The sequence below is a fragment of the Cherax quadricarinatus genome, chromosome 4 (assembly GCF_038502225.1).
Source record: "Cherax quadricarinatus isolate ZL_2023a chromosome 4, ASM3850222v1, whole genome shotgun sequence".
Taxonomy (NCBI): Eukaryota; Metazoa; Arthropoda; class Malacostraca; order Decapoda; family Parastacidae; genus Cherax; species Cherax quadricarinatus.
Genome location: NC_091295.1, coordinates 41900253 through 41915840, shown reverse-complemented (window position 1 = coordinate 41915840; position 15588 = coordinate 41900253).

Below are 15588 nucleotides of genomic sequence, written 5' to 3'. Positions count from 1 at the left end.
GCAAATTCCTAGCCCCTCACATCTTCGTCCTAGCCCCTCACATCTTCGTCCTAGCCCCTCACATCTTCGTCCTAGCCCCTCGCATCTTCGTCCTAGCCCCTCACATCTTCGTCCTAGCCCCTCACATCTTCGTCCTAGCCCCTCACATCTTCGTCCTAGCCCCTCACATCTTCGTCCTAGCCCCTCACATCTTCGTCCTAGCCCCTCACATCTTCGTCCTAGCCCCTCATATCTTCGTCCTAGCCCCTCACATCTTCGTCCTAGCCCCTCACATCTTCGTCCTAGCCCCTCACATCTTCGTCCTAGCCCCTCACATCTTCGTCCTAGCCCCTCACATCTTCGTCCTAGCCCCTCACATCTTCGTCCTAGCCCCTCACATCTTCGTCCTAGCCCCTCACATCTTCGTCCTAGCCCCTCACATCTTCGTCCTAGCCCCTCATATCTTCGTCCTAGCCCCTCACATCTTCGTCCTAGCCCCTCATATCTTCGTCCTAGCCCCTCACATCTTCGTCCTAGCCCCTCACATCTTCGTCCAAGCCCCTCACATCTTCGTCCTAGCCCCTCACATCTTCGTCCTAGCCCCTCACATCTTCGTCCTAGCCCCTCACATCTTCGTCCTAGCCCCTCACATCTTCATCCTTTTCTATATGAACCGCCTTACAAGACTGCTCACCAGACTGAACTACACTAACAAGAAAAACTCGCATTACGAAACCTTGTCCATTAGTATTCCCCACCAACACAAATAACATAACGTAATCAAGCTGTTCACTGCATGCGAATCAGTTATCACATTGTTACAAAACCCGCTTGGCCCTTTTTCCCTCTTTCCTAAGGAAGTCCAGGAAAGCTCCCTATTCTTGCTGGAAACCCTAGGATATATAACTAATAAAGAGAGAATAATTGGTCTCCAGTTTTCTTCTTTCTGATAAGTGGAATGGATGTTGTAAATTCACAAGCGTTGGTAAACTGCTAAGAAGCGCAACGACCCATGAAAGTCATAGTAGATTGTGCAATGCCTTCCTGATGGTCATGGAAGGTACTGAGACACCCCCACTCTCTCTCTCTCTCTCTCTCTCTCTCTCTCTCTCTCTCTCTCTCTCTCTCTCTCTCTCTCTCTCTCTCTCTCTCTCTCTCTCTCTCTCTCTCTCTCTCTCTCTCTCTCTCTCTCTCTCTCTCTCTCTCTCTCCCTCTCTCTCTCTCTCTTTATCCATCTCTATCCCTTTTTCTTTGTCTTCTCCCACACCGTCTTAGTCTTTTTCCTTAAGTTATTCTCTCAGTTAGACTACAACCTAACTGCTATACACTGGAAGAAATATTCGGCTACCACATGGTTTCTGTCCTAGATTAAATCTTTATCATTTGGCACAACTGTATGCCAATATTACTCTACTTAATATAAAGAGCTTATAAATTTAAAACTTCAGCCTGTAAAACACCTGTAAATTTAACTTGAGTGCAGCTTCATAACAGTTTAGGACGGATCGAAAGGTCGTCTAAAGATCTATATCCAGTTAACGGTTTGCTTGTAAATTGTTCCAGTTACGGTACTGGCTTATATTGTTTATAATACTGCTTCCAAATCACTCTAAACCCACGTGAGCCATGGAATGGGTAGACTCATTAATAAGGTTGTGAAACCTCAGCAAGACCAGAACTAATGGGAAGGAATTATGGAACTATATAATGTTTCAAAAGCGCATCTTACCCCTACAGTTATAACTAAAAAAAATTAATTAATTAATATTAATTTCCTTAATGTACATACGTATGCTTAAAAAATAGAAAGATGAAATAATAATAATAATAATAATTTATTATTATTATTGTTATTATTATTTTATTAATTATGCAAAATATAAATCCTCATGCATAAGAAAATTTGCAAAAATATACCGAAAACAAAAGTCGAAATATGCGTGAAACAAAAGGAATATTAAAAAAATGGAAGGATACGCGCAATACTGGACAGTGTACGCAATACTGGACAGTGTACGCAATACTGGACAGTGTACGCAATGCTGGACAGTGTACGCAATACTGGACAGCGTACGCAATACTGGACAGTGTACGCAATACTGGACAGTGTATGCAATACTGGACAGCGTACGCAATACTGGACAGTGTACGCAATACTGGACAGTGTACACAATACTGGACAGTGTACGCAATACTGGACAGTGTACGCAATACTGGACACTGTACGCAATACTGGACAGTGTACGCAATACTGGACAGTGTACGCAATACTGGACAGTGTACGCAATACTGGACAGTGTACGCAATACTGGACAGTGTACGCAATACTGGACAGTGTACGCAATACTGGACAGTGTACGCAATACTGGACAGTGTACGCAATACTGGACAGTGTAAGCAATACTGGACAGTGTACGCAATACTGGACAGTGTACGCAATACTGGACAGTGTACGCAATACTGGAAAGTGTACGCAATGCTGGACAGTGTACGCAATACTGGACAGTGTACGCAATACTGGACAGTGTACGCAATACTGGAAAGTGTACGCAATACTGGATAGTGTACGCAATACTGGAAAGTGTACGCAATACTGGACAGTGTACGCAATACTGGACAGTGTACGCAATACTGGAAAGTGTACGCAATACTGGACAGTGTACGCAATACTGGAAAGTGTACGCAATACTGGACAGTGTACGCAATACTGGACAGTGTACGCAATACTGGACAGCGTACGCAATACTGGACAGTGTACGCAATACTGGACAGTGTATGCAATACTGGACAGTGTATGCAATACTGGACAGTGTATGCAATACTGGACAGTGTACGCAATACTGGACAGTGTACGCAATACTGGACAGTGTACGCAATACTGGACAGTGTACGCAATACTGGACAGTGTACGCAATACTGGACAGTGTACGCAATACTGGACAGTGTACGCAATACTGGAAAGTGTACGCAATACTGGACAGTGTACGCAATACTGGACAGTGTACGCAATACTGGACAGTGTACGCAATACTGGAAAGTGTACGCAATACTGGATAGTGTACGCAATACTGGAAAGTGTACGCAATACTGGACAGTGTACGCAATACTGGACAGTGTACGCAATACTGGAAAGTGTACGCAATACTGGACAGTGTACGCAATACTGGAAAGTGTACGCAATACTGGACAGTGTACGCAATACTGGACAGTGTACGCAATACTGGACAGTGTACGCAATACTGGACAGTGTACGCAATACTGGACAGTGTACGCAATACTGGACAGTGTACGCAATACTGGACAGTGTACGCAATACTGGACAGTGTACGCAATACTGGACAGTGTACGCAATACTGGACAGTGTACGCAATACTGGACAGTGTACGCAATACTGGACAGTGTACGCAATACTGGACAGTGTACGCAATACTGGACAGTGTACGCAATACTGGACAGTGTACGCAATACTGGACAGTGTACGCAATACTGGACAGTGTACGCAATACTGGACAGTGTACGCAATACTGGACAGTGTACGCAATACTGGACAGTGTACGCAATACTGGACAGTGTACGCAATACTGGACAGTGTACGCAATACTGGACAGTGTACGCAATACTGGACAGTGTACGCAATACTGGACAGTGTACGCAATACTGGACAGTGTACGCAATACTGGACAGTGTACGCAATACTGGACAGTGTACGCAATACTGGACAGTGTACGCAATACTGGACAGTGTACGCAATACTGGACAGTGTACGCAATACTGGACAGTGTACGCAATACTGGACAGTGTACGCAATACTGGACAGTGTACGCAATACTGGACAGTGTACGCAATACTGGACAGTGTACGCAATACTGGACAGTGTACGCAATACTGGACAGTGTACGCAATACTGGACAGTGTACGCAATACTGGAAAGTGTACGCAATACTGGACAGTGTACGCAATACTGGACAGTGTACGCAATACTGGACAGTGTACGCAATACTGGACAGTGTACGCAATACTGGAAAGTGTACGCAATACTGGACAGTGTACGCAATACTGGACAGTGTACGCAATACTGGACAGTGTACGCAATACTGGACAGTGTACGCAATACTGGACAGTGTACGCAATACTGGACAGTGTACGCAATACTGGACAGTGTACGCAATACTGGACAGTGTACGCAATACTGGACAGTGTACGCAATACTGGACAGCGTACGCAATACTGGACAGTGTACGCAATACTGGAACAGTGTACGCAATACTGGACAGTGTACGCAATACTGGACAGTGTACGCAATACTGGACAGTGTACGCAATACTGGACAGTGTACGCAATACTGGAAAGTGTACGCAATACTGGACAGTGTACGCAATACTGGACAGTGTACGCAATACTGGACAGTGTACGCAATACTGGACAGTGTACGCAATACTGGACAGTGTACGCAATACTGGAAAGTGTACGCAATACTGGACAGTGTACGCAATACTGGACAGTGTACGCAATACTGGACAGTGTACGCAATACTGGAAAGTGTACGCAATACTGGATAGTGTACGCAATACTGGACAGTGTACGCAATACTGGAAAGTGTACGCAATACTGGACAGTGTACGCAATACTGGACAGCGTACGCAATACTGGACAGTGTACGCAATACTGGAAAGTGTACGCAATACTGGACAGTGTACGCAATACTGGACAGTGTACGCAATACTGGATAGTGTACGCAATACTGGACAGTGTACGCAATACTAGACAGTGTACGCAATACTGGACAGTGTACGCAATACTGGACAGTGTACGCAATACTGGACAGTGTACGCAATACTGGATAGTGTACGCAATGCTGGACACTGTACGCAATACAGGATAGTGTACGCAATACTGGACAGTGCGTGCAATACTGGACACTGTACGCAATACCGGATAGTGTAAGCAATACTGGACAGTGTACGAAATACTGGACAGTGTACGCAATACTGGACAGTGTACGCAATACTGGACAGTGTACGCAATACTGGATAGTGTACGCAATACTGGACAGTGTACGCAATACTGGATAGTGTACGCAATACTGGACAGTGTACGCAATACTGGACAGTGTACGCAATACTGGATAGTGTACGCAATACTGGACAGTGTACGCAGTACTGGACAGTGTACGCAATACTGGACAGTGTACGCAATACTGGACAGTGTACGCAATACTGGACAGTGTACGCAATACTGGACAGTGCACGCAATACTGGACACTGTACGCAATACTGGATAGTGTACGCAATACTGGACAGTGTATGCAATACTGGATAGTGTACGCAATACTGGACAGTGTATGCAATACTGGATAGTGTACGCAATACTGGACAGTGTACACAATGCGTATATTTTTTGGAACCGTATTAATTAGCTAAGGGATAACATTTCAGGTGAAGATGTTTACCAGCGATGTGTCCTGGACGAGGGTGTGAATCCACCCGTCCTGTGACCTGTCACACACCTGGTCGAGGCTGTGACGCCACCCGTCCAGTGACCTGTCACACACCTGGGCGAGGCTGTGACTCCACCCGTCCTGTGACCTGTCACACACCTGGGCGAGGCTGTGACGCCACACGTCCAGTGACCTGTCACACACATGTGCGAGGCTGTGACTCCACCCGTCCTGTGACCTGTCACACACCTGGGCGAGGTTGTGACGCCACACGTCCAGTGACCTGTCACACACCTGGACGAGGGTGTGAATCCACCCGTCCTGTGACCTGTCACACACCTGGTCGAGGCTGTGACGCCACCCGTCCAGTGACCTGTCACACACCTGGGCGAGGCTGTGACTCCACCCGTCCTGTGACCTGTCACACACCTGGGCGAGGCCGTGACGCCACACGTCCAGTGACCTGTCACACACATGGGCGAGGCTGTGACTCCACCCGTCCTGTGACCTGTCACACACCTGGGCGAGGCTGTGACGCCACACGTCCAGTGACCTGTCACACACATGGTAGTAAATTAAACCTGTGTCTTATAATGGAAGGTAATCAAGTGTGACTCAAGGGACGGTAGCTCTTGTTCCCTTGATCAAAAGCCCTTAGGGATGGTTAATTATATCTATTACTCTTCTAAAGAACAAAAAAGGCATAATATCGTGACTGGAAGAATACACCTATAACCCCCACAGAGGAGAGAGGAGCTTACCACGACGTTTCGGTCCCACTTGGACCATTTACGTTTGTAAATGGTATAAGTCGGACCGAAACGTTATCGTAAACTACTCTCCTAGGATGTGGGTTATTTGTGTACTATCGCACTTCTTGCTTTTTTTAAAAGCAAATTATTGCAACCATAGAGAAAAGCTAAACCCGCAGGGGTCATACAGCATCTAACTAAGGATTTCTTTTCTCCTAGTTTTTCTTCATCTCTTGATACCTGCATAATGTGTCTGCCTCGACAGGTCTGGAGAGAGAGGAGGAGTAGGTCAGACTTGTGCAAGTGACAGTTGAACTATGTATAGTGGACAGTAGCAACCACTAGTCAGGAGTAAAATTAATTGTGTTATTTTAACGTGATTTATAAATGTTTCAGTGTGATCATCAACCCGACCTTGATGTGTACATCAATACTGTATTATTGTTAACTTATATATATATATATATATATATATATATATATATATATATATATATATATATATATATATATATATATATATATATATATATATATATATATATATATATATATTTTTTTTTTTTTTTTTTTTTTTTCAACAAGTCGGCCGTCTCCCACCGAGGCAGGGTGACCCAAAAAAGAAAGAAAATCCCCAAAAAGAAAATACTTTCATCATCATTCAACACTTTCACCACACTCACACATAATCACTGTTTTTGCAGAGGTGCTCAGAATACAACAGTTTAGAAGCATACACATATAAAGATACACAACATATCCCTCCAAACTGCCAATATCCCAAACCCCTCCTTTAAAGTGCAGGCATTGTACTTCCCATTTCCAGGACTCAAGTCCGACTATATGAAAATAACCGGTTTCCCTGAATCCCTTCACTAAATATTACCCTGCTCACACTCCAACAGATCGTCAGGTCCCAAGTACCATTCGTCTCCATTCACTCCTATCTAACACGCTCACGCACGCTTGCTGAAAGTCCAAGCCCCTTGCCCACAAAACCTCCTTTACCCCCTCTCTCCAACCCTTTCGAGGACGACCCCTACCCCGCCTTCCTTCCCCTATAGATTTATATGCTTTCCATGTCATTCTACTTTGATCCATTCTCTCTAAATGACCAAACCACCTCAACAACCCCTCTTCTGCCCTCTGACTAATACTTTTATTAACTCCACACCTTCTCCTAATTTCCACACTCCGAATTTTCTGCATAATATTTACACAACACATTGCCCTTAAACAGGACATCTCCACTGCTTCCAACCGTCTCCTCGCTGCTGCATTTACCACCCAAGCTTCACACCCATATAAGAGTGTTGGTACTACTATACTTTCATACATTCCCTTCTTTGCCTCCATAGATAACGTTTTTTGACTCCACATATACCTCAACGCACCACTCACCTTTTTTCCCTCATCAATTCTATGATTAACCTCATCCTTCATAAATCCATCCGCCGACACGTCAACTCCCAAGTATCTGAAAACATTCACTTCTTCCATACTCCTCCTCCCCAATTTGATATCCAATTTTTCTTTATCTAAATCATTTGACACCCTCATCACCTTACTCTTTTCTATGTTCACTTTCAACTTTCTACCTTTACACACATTCCCAAACTCATCCACTAACCTTTGCAATTTTTCTTTAGAATCTCCCATAAGCACAGTATCATCAGCAAAAAGTAACTGTGTCAATTCCCATTTTGAATTTGATTCCCCAAAATTTAATCCCACCCCTCTCCCGAACACCCTAGCACTTACTTCCTTTAGAACCCCATCTATAAATATATTAAACAACCATGGTGACATTACACATCCCTGTCTAAGACCTACTTTTACCGGGAAGTAGTCTCCCTCTCTTCTACACACCCTAACCTGAGCCTCACTATCCTCATAAAAACTCTTTACAGCATTTAATAACTTACCACCTATTCCATATACTTGCAACATCTGCCACATTGCTCCTCTATCCACTCTATCATATGCCTTTTCTAAATCCATAAATGCAATAACAACTTCCCTACCTTTATCTAAATACTGTTCACATATATGCTTCAATGTAAACACTTGATCTACACATCCCCTACCCACTCTGAAACCTCCTTGCTCATCCGCAATCCTACATTCTGTCTTACCTCTAATTCTTTCAATTATAACCCTACCGTACACTTTTCCTGGTATACTCAGTAAGCTTATTCCTCTATAATTTTTACAGTCTCTTTTGTCCCCTTTCCCTTTATATAAAGGGACTATACATGCTCTCCGCCAATCCCTAGGTACCTTCCCCTCTTTCATACATTTATTAAACAAAAGTACCAACCACTCCAACACTATATCAACCCCTGCTTTTAACATTTCTGTCATGACCCCATCAGTTCCAGCTGCTTTACCCCCTTTCATTTTACGTAATGCCTCACGTACCTCCCCCACACTTACATTCTGCTCTTCTTCACTCCTAAAAGATGGTATACCTCCCTGACCAGTGCACGAAATTACTGCCTCTCCTTCTTTCCTAACATTTAAAAGTTCCTCAAAATATTCTCACCATCTACCTAATACCTAAATCTCCCCATCTACTAACTCCCCTACTCTGTTTTTAACTGACAAATCCATATTTTCCCTAGGCTTTCTTAACTTGTTTAACTCACTCCAAATTTTTTTCTTATTTTCATTAAAATTTCTTGACAGTGCCTCTCTCACTCTATCATCTGCTCTCCTTTTGCACTCTCTCACCACTCTCTTTACCTTTCTTTTACTCTCCATATACTCTGCTCTTCTTATAACACTTCTGCTTTGTAAAAACCTCTCATAAGCTACCTTTTTCTCTTTTATCACACCCTTTACTTCATCATTCCACCAATCACTCCTCTTTCCACCTGCCCCCACCCACTTATAACCACAAACTTCTGCCCCACATTCTAATACTGCATTTTTAAAACTATTCCAACCCTCTTCAACCCCCCCACTACTCATCTTTGCACTAGCCCACCTTTCTGCCAATAGTCGCTTATATCTCGCCCGAACTTCCTCCTCCCTTAGTTTATACACTTTCACCTCCCACTTACTTGTTGTTGCCACCTTCCTCTTTTCCCATCTACCTCTTACTCTAACTGTAGCTACAACTAAATAATGATCCGATATATCAGTTGCCCCTCTATAAACATGTACATCCTGGAGCCTACCCATCAACCTTTTATCCACCAATACATAATCTAATAAACTACTTTCATTACGTGCTACATCATACCTTGTATATTTATTTATCCTCTTTTTCATAAAATATGTATTACTTATTACCAAATCTCTTTCTACACATAGCTCAATTAAAGGCTCCCCATTTACATTTACCCCTGGCACCCCAAATTTACCTACTACTCCCTCCATAACATTTTTACCCACTTCAGCATTGAAATCCCCAACCACCATTACTCTCACACTTGATACAAAACTCCCCACGCATTCACTCAACATTTCCCAAAATCTCTCTCTCTCTCCTCTACACTTCTCTCTTCTCCAGGTGCATACACGCTTATTATAACCCACTTTTCACATCCAATCTTTATTTTACTCCACATAATCCTTGAATTAATACATTTATAGTCCCTCTTTTCCTGCCATAGCTTATCCTTCAACATTATTGCTACTCCTTCTTTAGCTCTAACTCTATTTGAAACCCCTGACCTAATCCCATTTATTCCTCTCCACTGAAACTCTCCCACCCCCTTCAGCTTTGTTTCACTTAAAGCCAGGACATCCAGTTTCTTCTCATTCATAACATCCACAATCATCTCTTTCTTATCATCTGCACAACATCCACGCACATTCAGACTTCCCACTTTGACAATTTTCTTCTTATTCTTTTTAGTAATCTTTACAGGAAAAGGGGTTACTAGCCCATTGTTCCCGGCATTTTAGTTGACTTTTACAACACGCATGGCTTACGGAGGAAAGATTCTTATTCCACTTCCCCATGGATATAAAAGGAAAAGTAATAAGACCAAGAACTATTAAGATAAAATCAAAGAAAACTCAGATGAGTGTGCATAAATAAATGTGTACATGTATGTGTAGTGTTTACCTGGAGTTTACCTGGAGAGAGTTTCGGGGGTCAACGCCCCCGCGGCCCGGTCTGTGACCAGGCCTCCTGGTGGATCAGCGCCTGATCAACCAGGCTGTTGCTGCTGGCTGTGATCTAAGTGTAAGTAGAAGTAGCAAGACATGCCTGTAATCTTGCATATTTATGAGATAGACAAAAGACATCAGCAATCCTACCATCATGTAAAACAATCACAGGCTTTCGTTTTACACTCACTTGGCAGGACGGTAGTACCTCCCTGGGTGGTTGCTGTCTACCAACCTACTACTTATATATATATATATATATATATATATATATATATATATATATATATATATATATGCACCTGGAGAAGAGAGGAATGCAGAGGAGAGAGAGAGATTTTGGGAGATGTTAAGTGAATGTATAGGAGCCTTTGAACCAAGTGAGAGAGTAATTGTGGTAGGGGACTTGAATGCTAAAGTAGGAGAAACTTTTAGAGAGGGTGTGGTAGGTAAGTTTGGGGTGCCAGGTGTAAATGATAATGGGAGCCCTTTGATTGAACTTTGTATAGAAAGGGGTTTAGTTATAGGTAATACATATTTTAAGAAAAAGAGGATAAATAAGTATACACGATATGATGTAGGGCGAAATGACAGTAGTTTGTTGGATTATGTATTGGTAGATAAAAGACTGTTGAGTAGACTTCAGGATGTACATGTTTATAGAGGGGCCACAGATATATCAGATCACTTTCTAGTTGTAGCTATACTGAGAGTAAAAGGTAGATGGGATACAAGGAGAATAGAAGCATCAGGGAAGAGAGAGGTGAAGGTTTATAAACTAAAAGAGGAGGCAGTTAGGGTAAGATATAAACAGCTATTGGAGGATAGATGGGCTAATGAGAGCATAGGCAATGGGGTCGAAGAGGTATGGGGTAGGTTTAAAAATGTAGTGTTAGAGTGTTCAGCAGAAGTTTGTGGTTACAGGAAAGTGGGTGCAGGAGGGAAGAGGAGCGATTGGTGGAATGATGATGTAAAGAGAGTAGTAAGGGAGAAAAAGTTAGCATATGAGAAGTTTTTACAAAGTAGAAGTGATGCAAGGAGGGAAGAGTATATGGAGAAAAAGAGAGAAGTTAAGAGAGTGGTGAAGCAATGTAAAAAGAGAGCAAATGAGAGAGTGGGTGAGATGTTATCAACAAATTTTGTTGAAAATAAGAAAAAGTTTTGGAGTGAGATTAACAAGTTAAGAAAGCCTAGAGAACAAATGGATTTGTCAGTTAAAAATAGGAGAGGAGAGTTATTAAATGGAGAGTTAGAGGTATTGGGAAGATGGAAGGAATATTTTGAGGAATTGTTAAATGTTGATGAAGATAGGGAAGCTGTGATTTCGTGTATAGGGCAAGGAGGAATAACATCTTGTAGGAGTGAGGAAGAGCCAGTTGTGAGTGTGGGGGAAGTTCGTGAGGCAGTAGGTAAAATGAAAGGGGGTAAGGCAGCCGGGATTGATGGGATAAAGATAGAAATGTTAAAAGCAGGTGGGGATATAGTTTTGGAGTGGTTGGTGCAATTATTTAATAAATGTATGGAAGAGGGTAAGGTACCTAGGGATTGGCAGAGAGCATGCATAGTTCCTTTGTATAAAGGCAAAGGGGATAAAAGAGAGTGCAAAAATTATAGGGGGATAAGTCTGTTGAGTGTACCTGGTAAAGTGTATGGTAGAGTTATAATTGAAAGAATTAAGAGTAAGACGGAGAATAGGATAGCAGATGAACAAGGAGGCTTTAGGAAAGGTAGGGGGTGTGTGGACCAGGTGTTTACAGTGAAACATATAAGTGAACAGTATTTAGATAAGGCTAAAGAGGTCTTTGTGGCATTTATGGATTTGGAAAAGGCGTATGACAGGGTGGATAGGGGGGCAATGTGGCAGATGTTGCAAGTGTATGGTGTAGGAGGTAGGTTACTGAAAGCAGTGAAGAGTTTTTACGAGGATAGTGAGGCTCAAGTTAGAGTATGTAGGAAAGAGGGAAATTTTTTCCCAGTAAAAGTAGGCCTTAGACAAGGATGTGTGATGTCACCGTGGTTGTTTAATATATTTATAGATGGGGTTGTAAGAGAAGTAAATGCGAGGGTTTTGGCAAGAGGCGTGGAGTTAAAAGATAAAGAATCACACACAAAGTGGGAGTTGTCACAGCTGCTCTTTGCTGATGACACTGTGCTCTTGGGAGATTCTGAAGAGAAGTTGCAGAGATTGGTGGATGAATTTGGTAGGGTGTGCAAAAGAAGAAAATTAAAGGTGAATACAGGAAAGAGTAAGGTTATGAGGATAACAAAAAGATTAGGTGATGAAAGATTGAATATCAGATTGGAGGGAGAGAGTATGGAGGAGGTGAACGTATTCAGATATTTGGGAGTGGACGTGTCAGCGGATGGGTCTATGAAAGATGAGGTGAATCATAGAATTGATGAGGGAAAAAGAGTGAGTGGTGCACTTAGGAGTCTGTGGAAACAAAGAACTTTGTCCTTGGAGGCAAAGAGGGGAATGTATGAGAGTATAGTTTTACCAACGCTCTTATATGGGTGTGAAGCGTGGGTGATGAATGTTGCAGCGAGGAGAAGGCTGGAGGCAGTGGAGATGTCATGTCTGAGGGCAGTGTGTGGTGTGAATATAATGCAGAGAATTCGTAGTTTGGAAGTTAGGAGGAGGTGCGGGATTACCAAAACTGTTGTCCAGAGGGCTGAGGAAGGGTTGTTGAGGTGGTTCGGACATGTAGAGAGAATGGAGCGAAACAGAATGACTTCAAGAGTGTATCAGTCTGTAGTGGAAGGAAGGCGGGGTAGGGGTCGGCCTAGGAAGGGTTGGAGGGAGGGGGTAAAGGAGGTTTTGTGTGCGAGGGGCTTGGACTTCCAGCAGGCATGCGTGAGCGTGTTTGATAGGAGTGAATGGAGACAAATGGTTTTTAATACTTGACGTGCTGTTGGAGTGTGAGCAAAGTAACATTTATGAAGGGATTCAGGGAAACCGGCAGGCCGGACTTGAGTCCTGGAGATGGGAAGTACAGTGCCTGCACTCTGAAGGAGGGGTGTTAATGTTGCAGTTTAAAAACTGTAGTGTAAAGCACCCTTCTGGCAAGACAGTGATGGAGTGAATGATGGTGAAAGTTTTTCTTTTTCGGGCCACCCTGCCTTGGTGGGAATCGGCCGGTGTGATAATAAAAAAAAAATATATATATATATAATATATATATATATATATATATATATATATATATATATATATATATATATATATATATATATATATATATATATATATATAAACAGGGAAGGGGGACAAAAGTGATTGTAAAATTTATAGAGGAATAAGATTACTGACTATACCAGGAAAAATGTACGGTAGGGTTATTATTGAAAGAATTAGAGGTAAGACAGAATGTAGAATTGCGGATGAGCAAGGAGGTTTTAGAGTGGGTAGGGGATGTGTTGATAAGATAAAGGTAGGGAAGTTTTTATTACATTTATGGATTTAGAAAAGGCATATGATAGAGTGGATAGGGAAGCAATGTGGCAGATGTTGCAAGTATATGGAATAGGTGGTAAGTTACTAAATGTTGTAAAGAGTTTTTATGAGGATAGTGAGGCTCAGGTTAGGGTGTGTAGAAGAGAGGGAGACTACTTCCCAGTAAAAGTAGGTCTTAGACAGGGATGAGTAATGTCACCATGGTTGTTTAATATATTTATAGATGGGGTTGTAAAAGAAGTAAATGCTAGGGTGTTCGGGAGAGGGGTGGGATTAAATTATGGGGAATCAAATACAAAATGGGAATTGACACAGTTACTTTTTGCTGATGATACTGTGCTTATGGGAGATTCTACAGAAAAATTACAAAGGTTAGTGGACGAATTTGGGAGTGTGTGCAAAGGTAGAAAGTTGAAAGTGAACATAGAAAAGAATAAGGTGATGAGGGCATCAAATGATTTAGATAAAGAAAAATTGGATATTAAATTGGGGAGGAGAAGTATGGAAGAAGTGAATGTTTTCATATATTTGGGAATTGACCTGTCAGTGGATGGATTTATGAAGGATTAGGTTAATCATAGAATTCATGAAGGAAAAAAGGTGAGTAGTGCATTGAGGTATATGTGGAGGCAAAAAAATGTTATCTATGGAGGCAAAGAAGGGAATGTATGAAAGTATAGTAGTACCAACACTCTTATATGGGTGTGAAGCTTGGGTTGTAAATGCTGCAACGAGGAGGCGGTTGGAGGCAGTGGACATGTCCTGTCTAAGGGCAATGTGTGGTGTAAATATTATGCAGAAAATTCGGAGTGTGGAAATTAGGAGAAGGTGTGGAGTTAATAAAAGTATTAGTCAGAGGGCTGAAGAGGGTTTGTTGAGATGGCTTGGTCATTTAGAGAGAATGGATCAAAGTCGAATGACATGGAGAGCGTATAAATCTGTAGGGAAAGGAAGGCGGGGTAGGGGTCATCCTCGAAAAGGTTGGAGGGAGGGAGTAAAGGAGGTTTTGTGGGAGAGGGGCTTGGACTTTCAGCAAGCGTGCGTGAGCGTGTTAGATAGGAGTGAATGGAGACAAATGGTATTTGGCACCTGACGAGCTGTTGGAGTGTGAGCAGGGTAATATTTAGTGAAGGGATTCAGGGAAACCAGTTATTTTATATAACCGGACTTGAGTCTTGTAAATGGGAAGTACAGTTCCTGCACTCTAAAGGAGGGGTTTGAGATATTGGCAGTTTGGAGGGATGTATTGTGTATTTTTGTACGTATAAACTTCTAAACTGTTGTATTCTGAGCACCTCTGCAAAAACAGTGATTATGTGTGAGTGTGGTGAAAGTGTTGAATGATGATGAAAGTATTTTCTTTTTGGGGATTTTCTTTCTTTTTGGGTCACCCTGCCTCGGTGGGATTGAATGATAGCTCTAGGTCTTTCATGTTGCAATCAACACATCATCAAGAGCTTGCGAAGTTGTAGAAATGAGTAAGTAACCTCAGCAAATACGTTCCGAGGGACGCCTTGCTAACACTTAGCAAGGCGTCCCTCGGAACGAATTTACCTCGTGACCTCTCATGTGACATCTCTAGAACCTCATATCAGGGTGTGGTGTATCTGTTTTTTTTTTGTGTGTACTGTATACTTTATAAAGTCCAGTCCTAGACGAAAAGCTGCAGAAGCAATAAAGATTTCTCTGCGACTTAATGTCTTCTCCAAAAATATGTAACTATTGAGAGTGTGGTTGAATTAGCAGACGGAACCTTGCAACAGCTGTGAGTCAAGAGTGGTGAGAGTGTCCCTGTGAGTGAAGGGTGGTGAGAGTGTCCCTGTGAGTGAAGGGTGGTGAGAGTG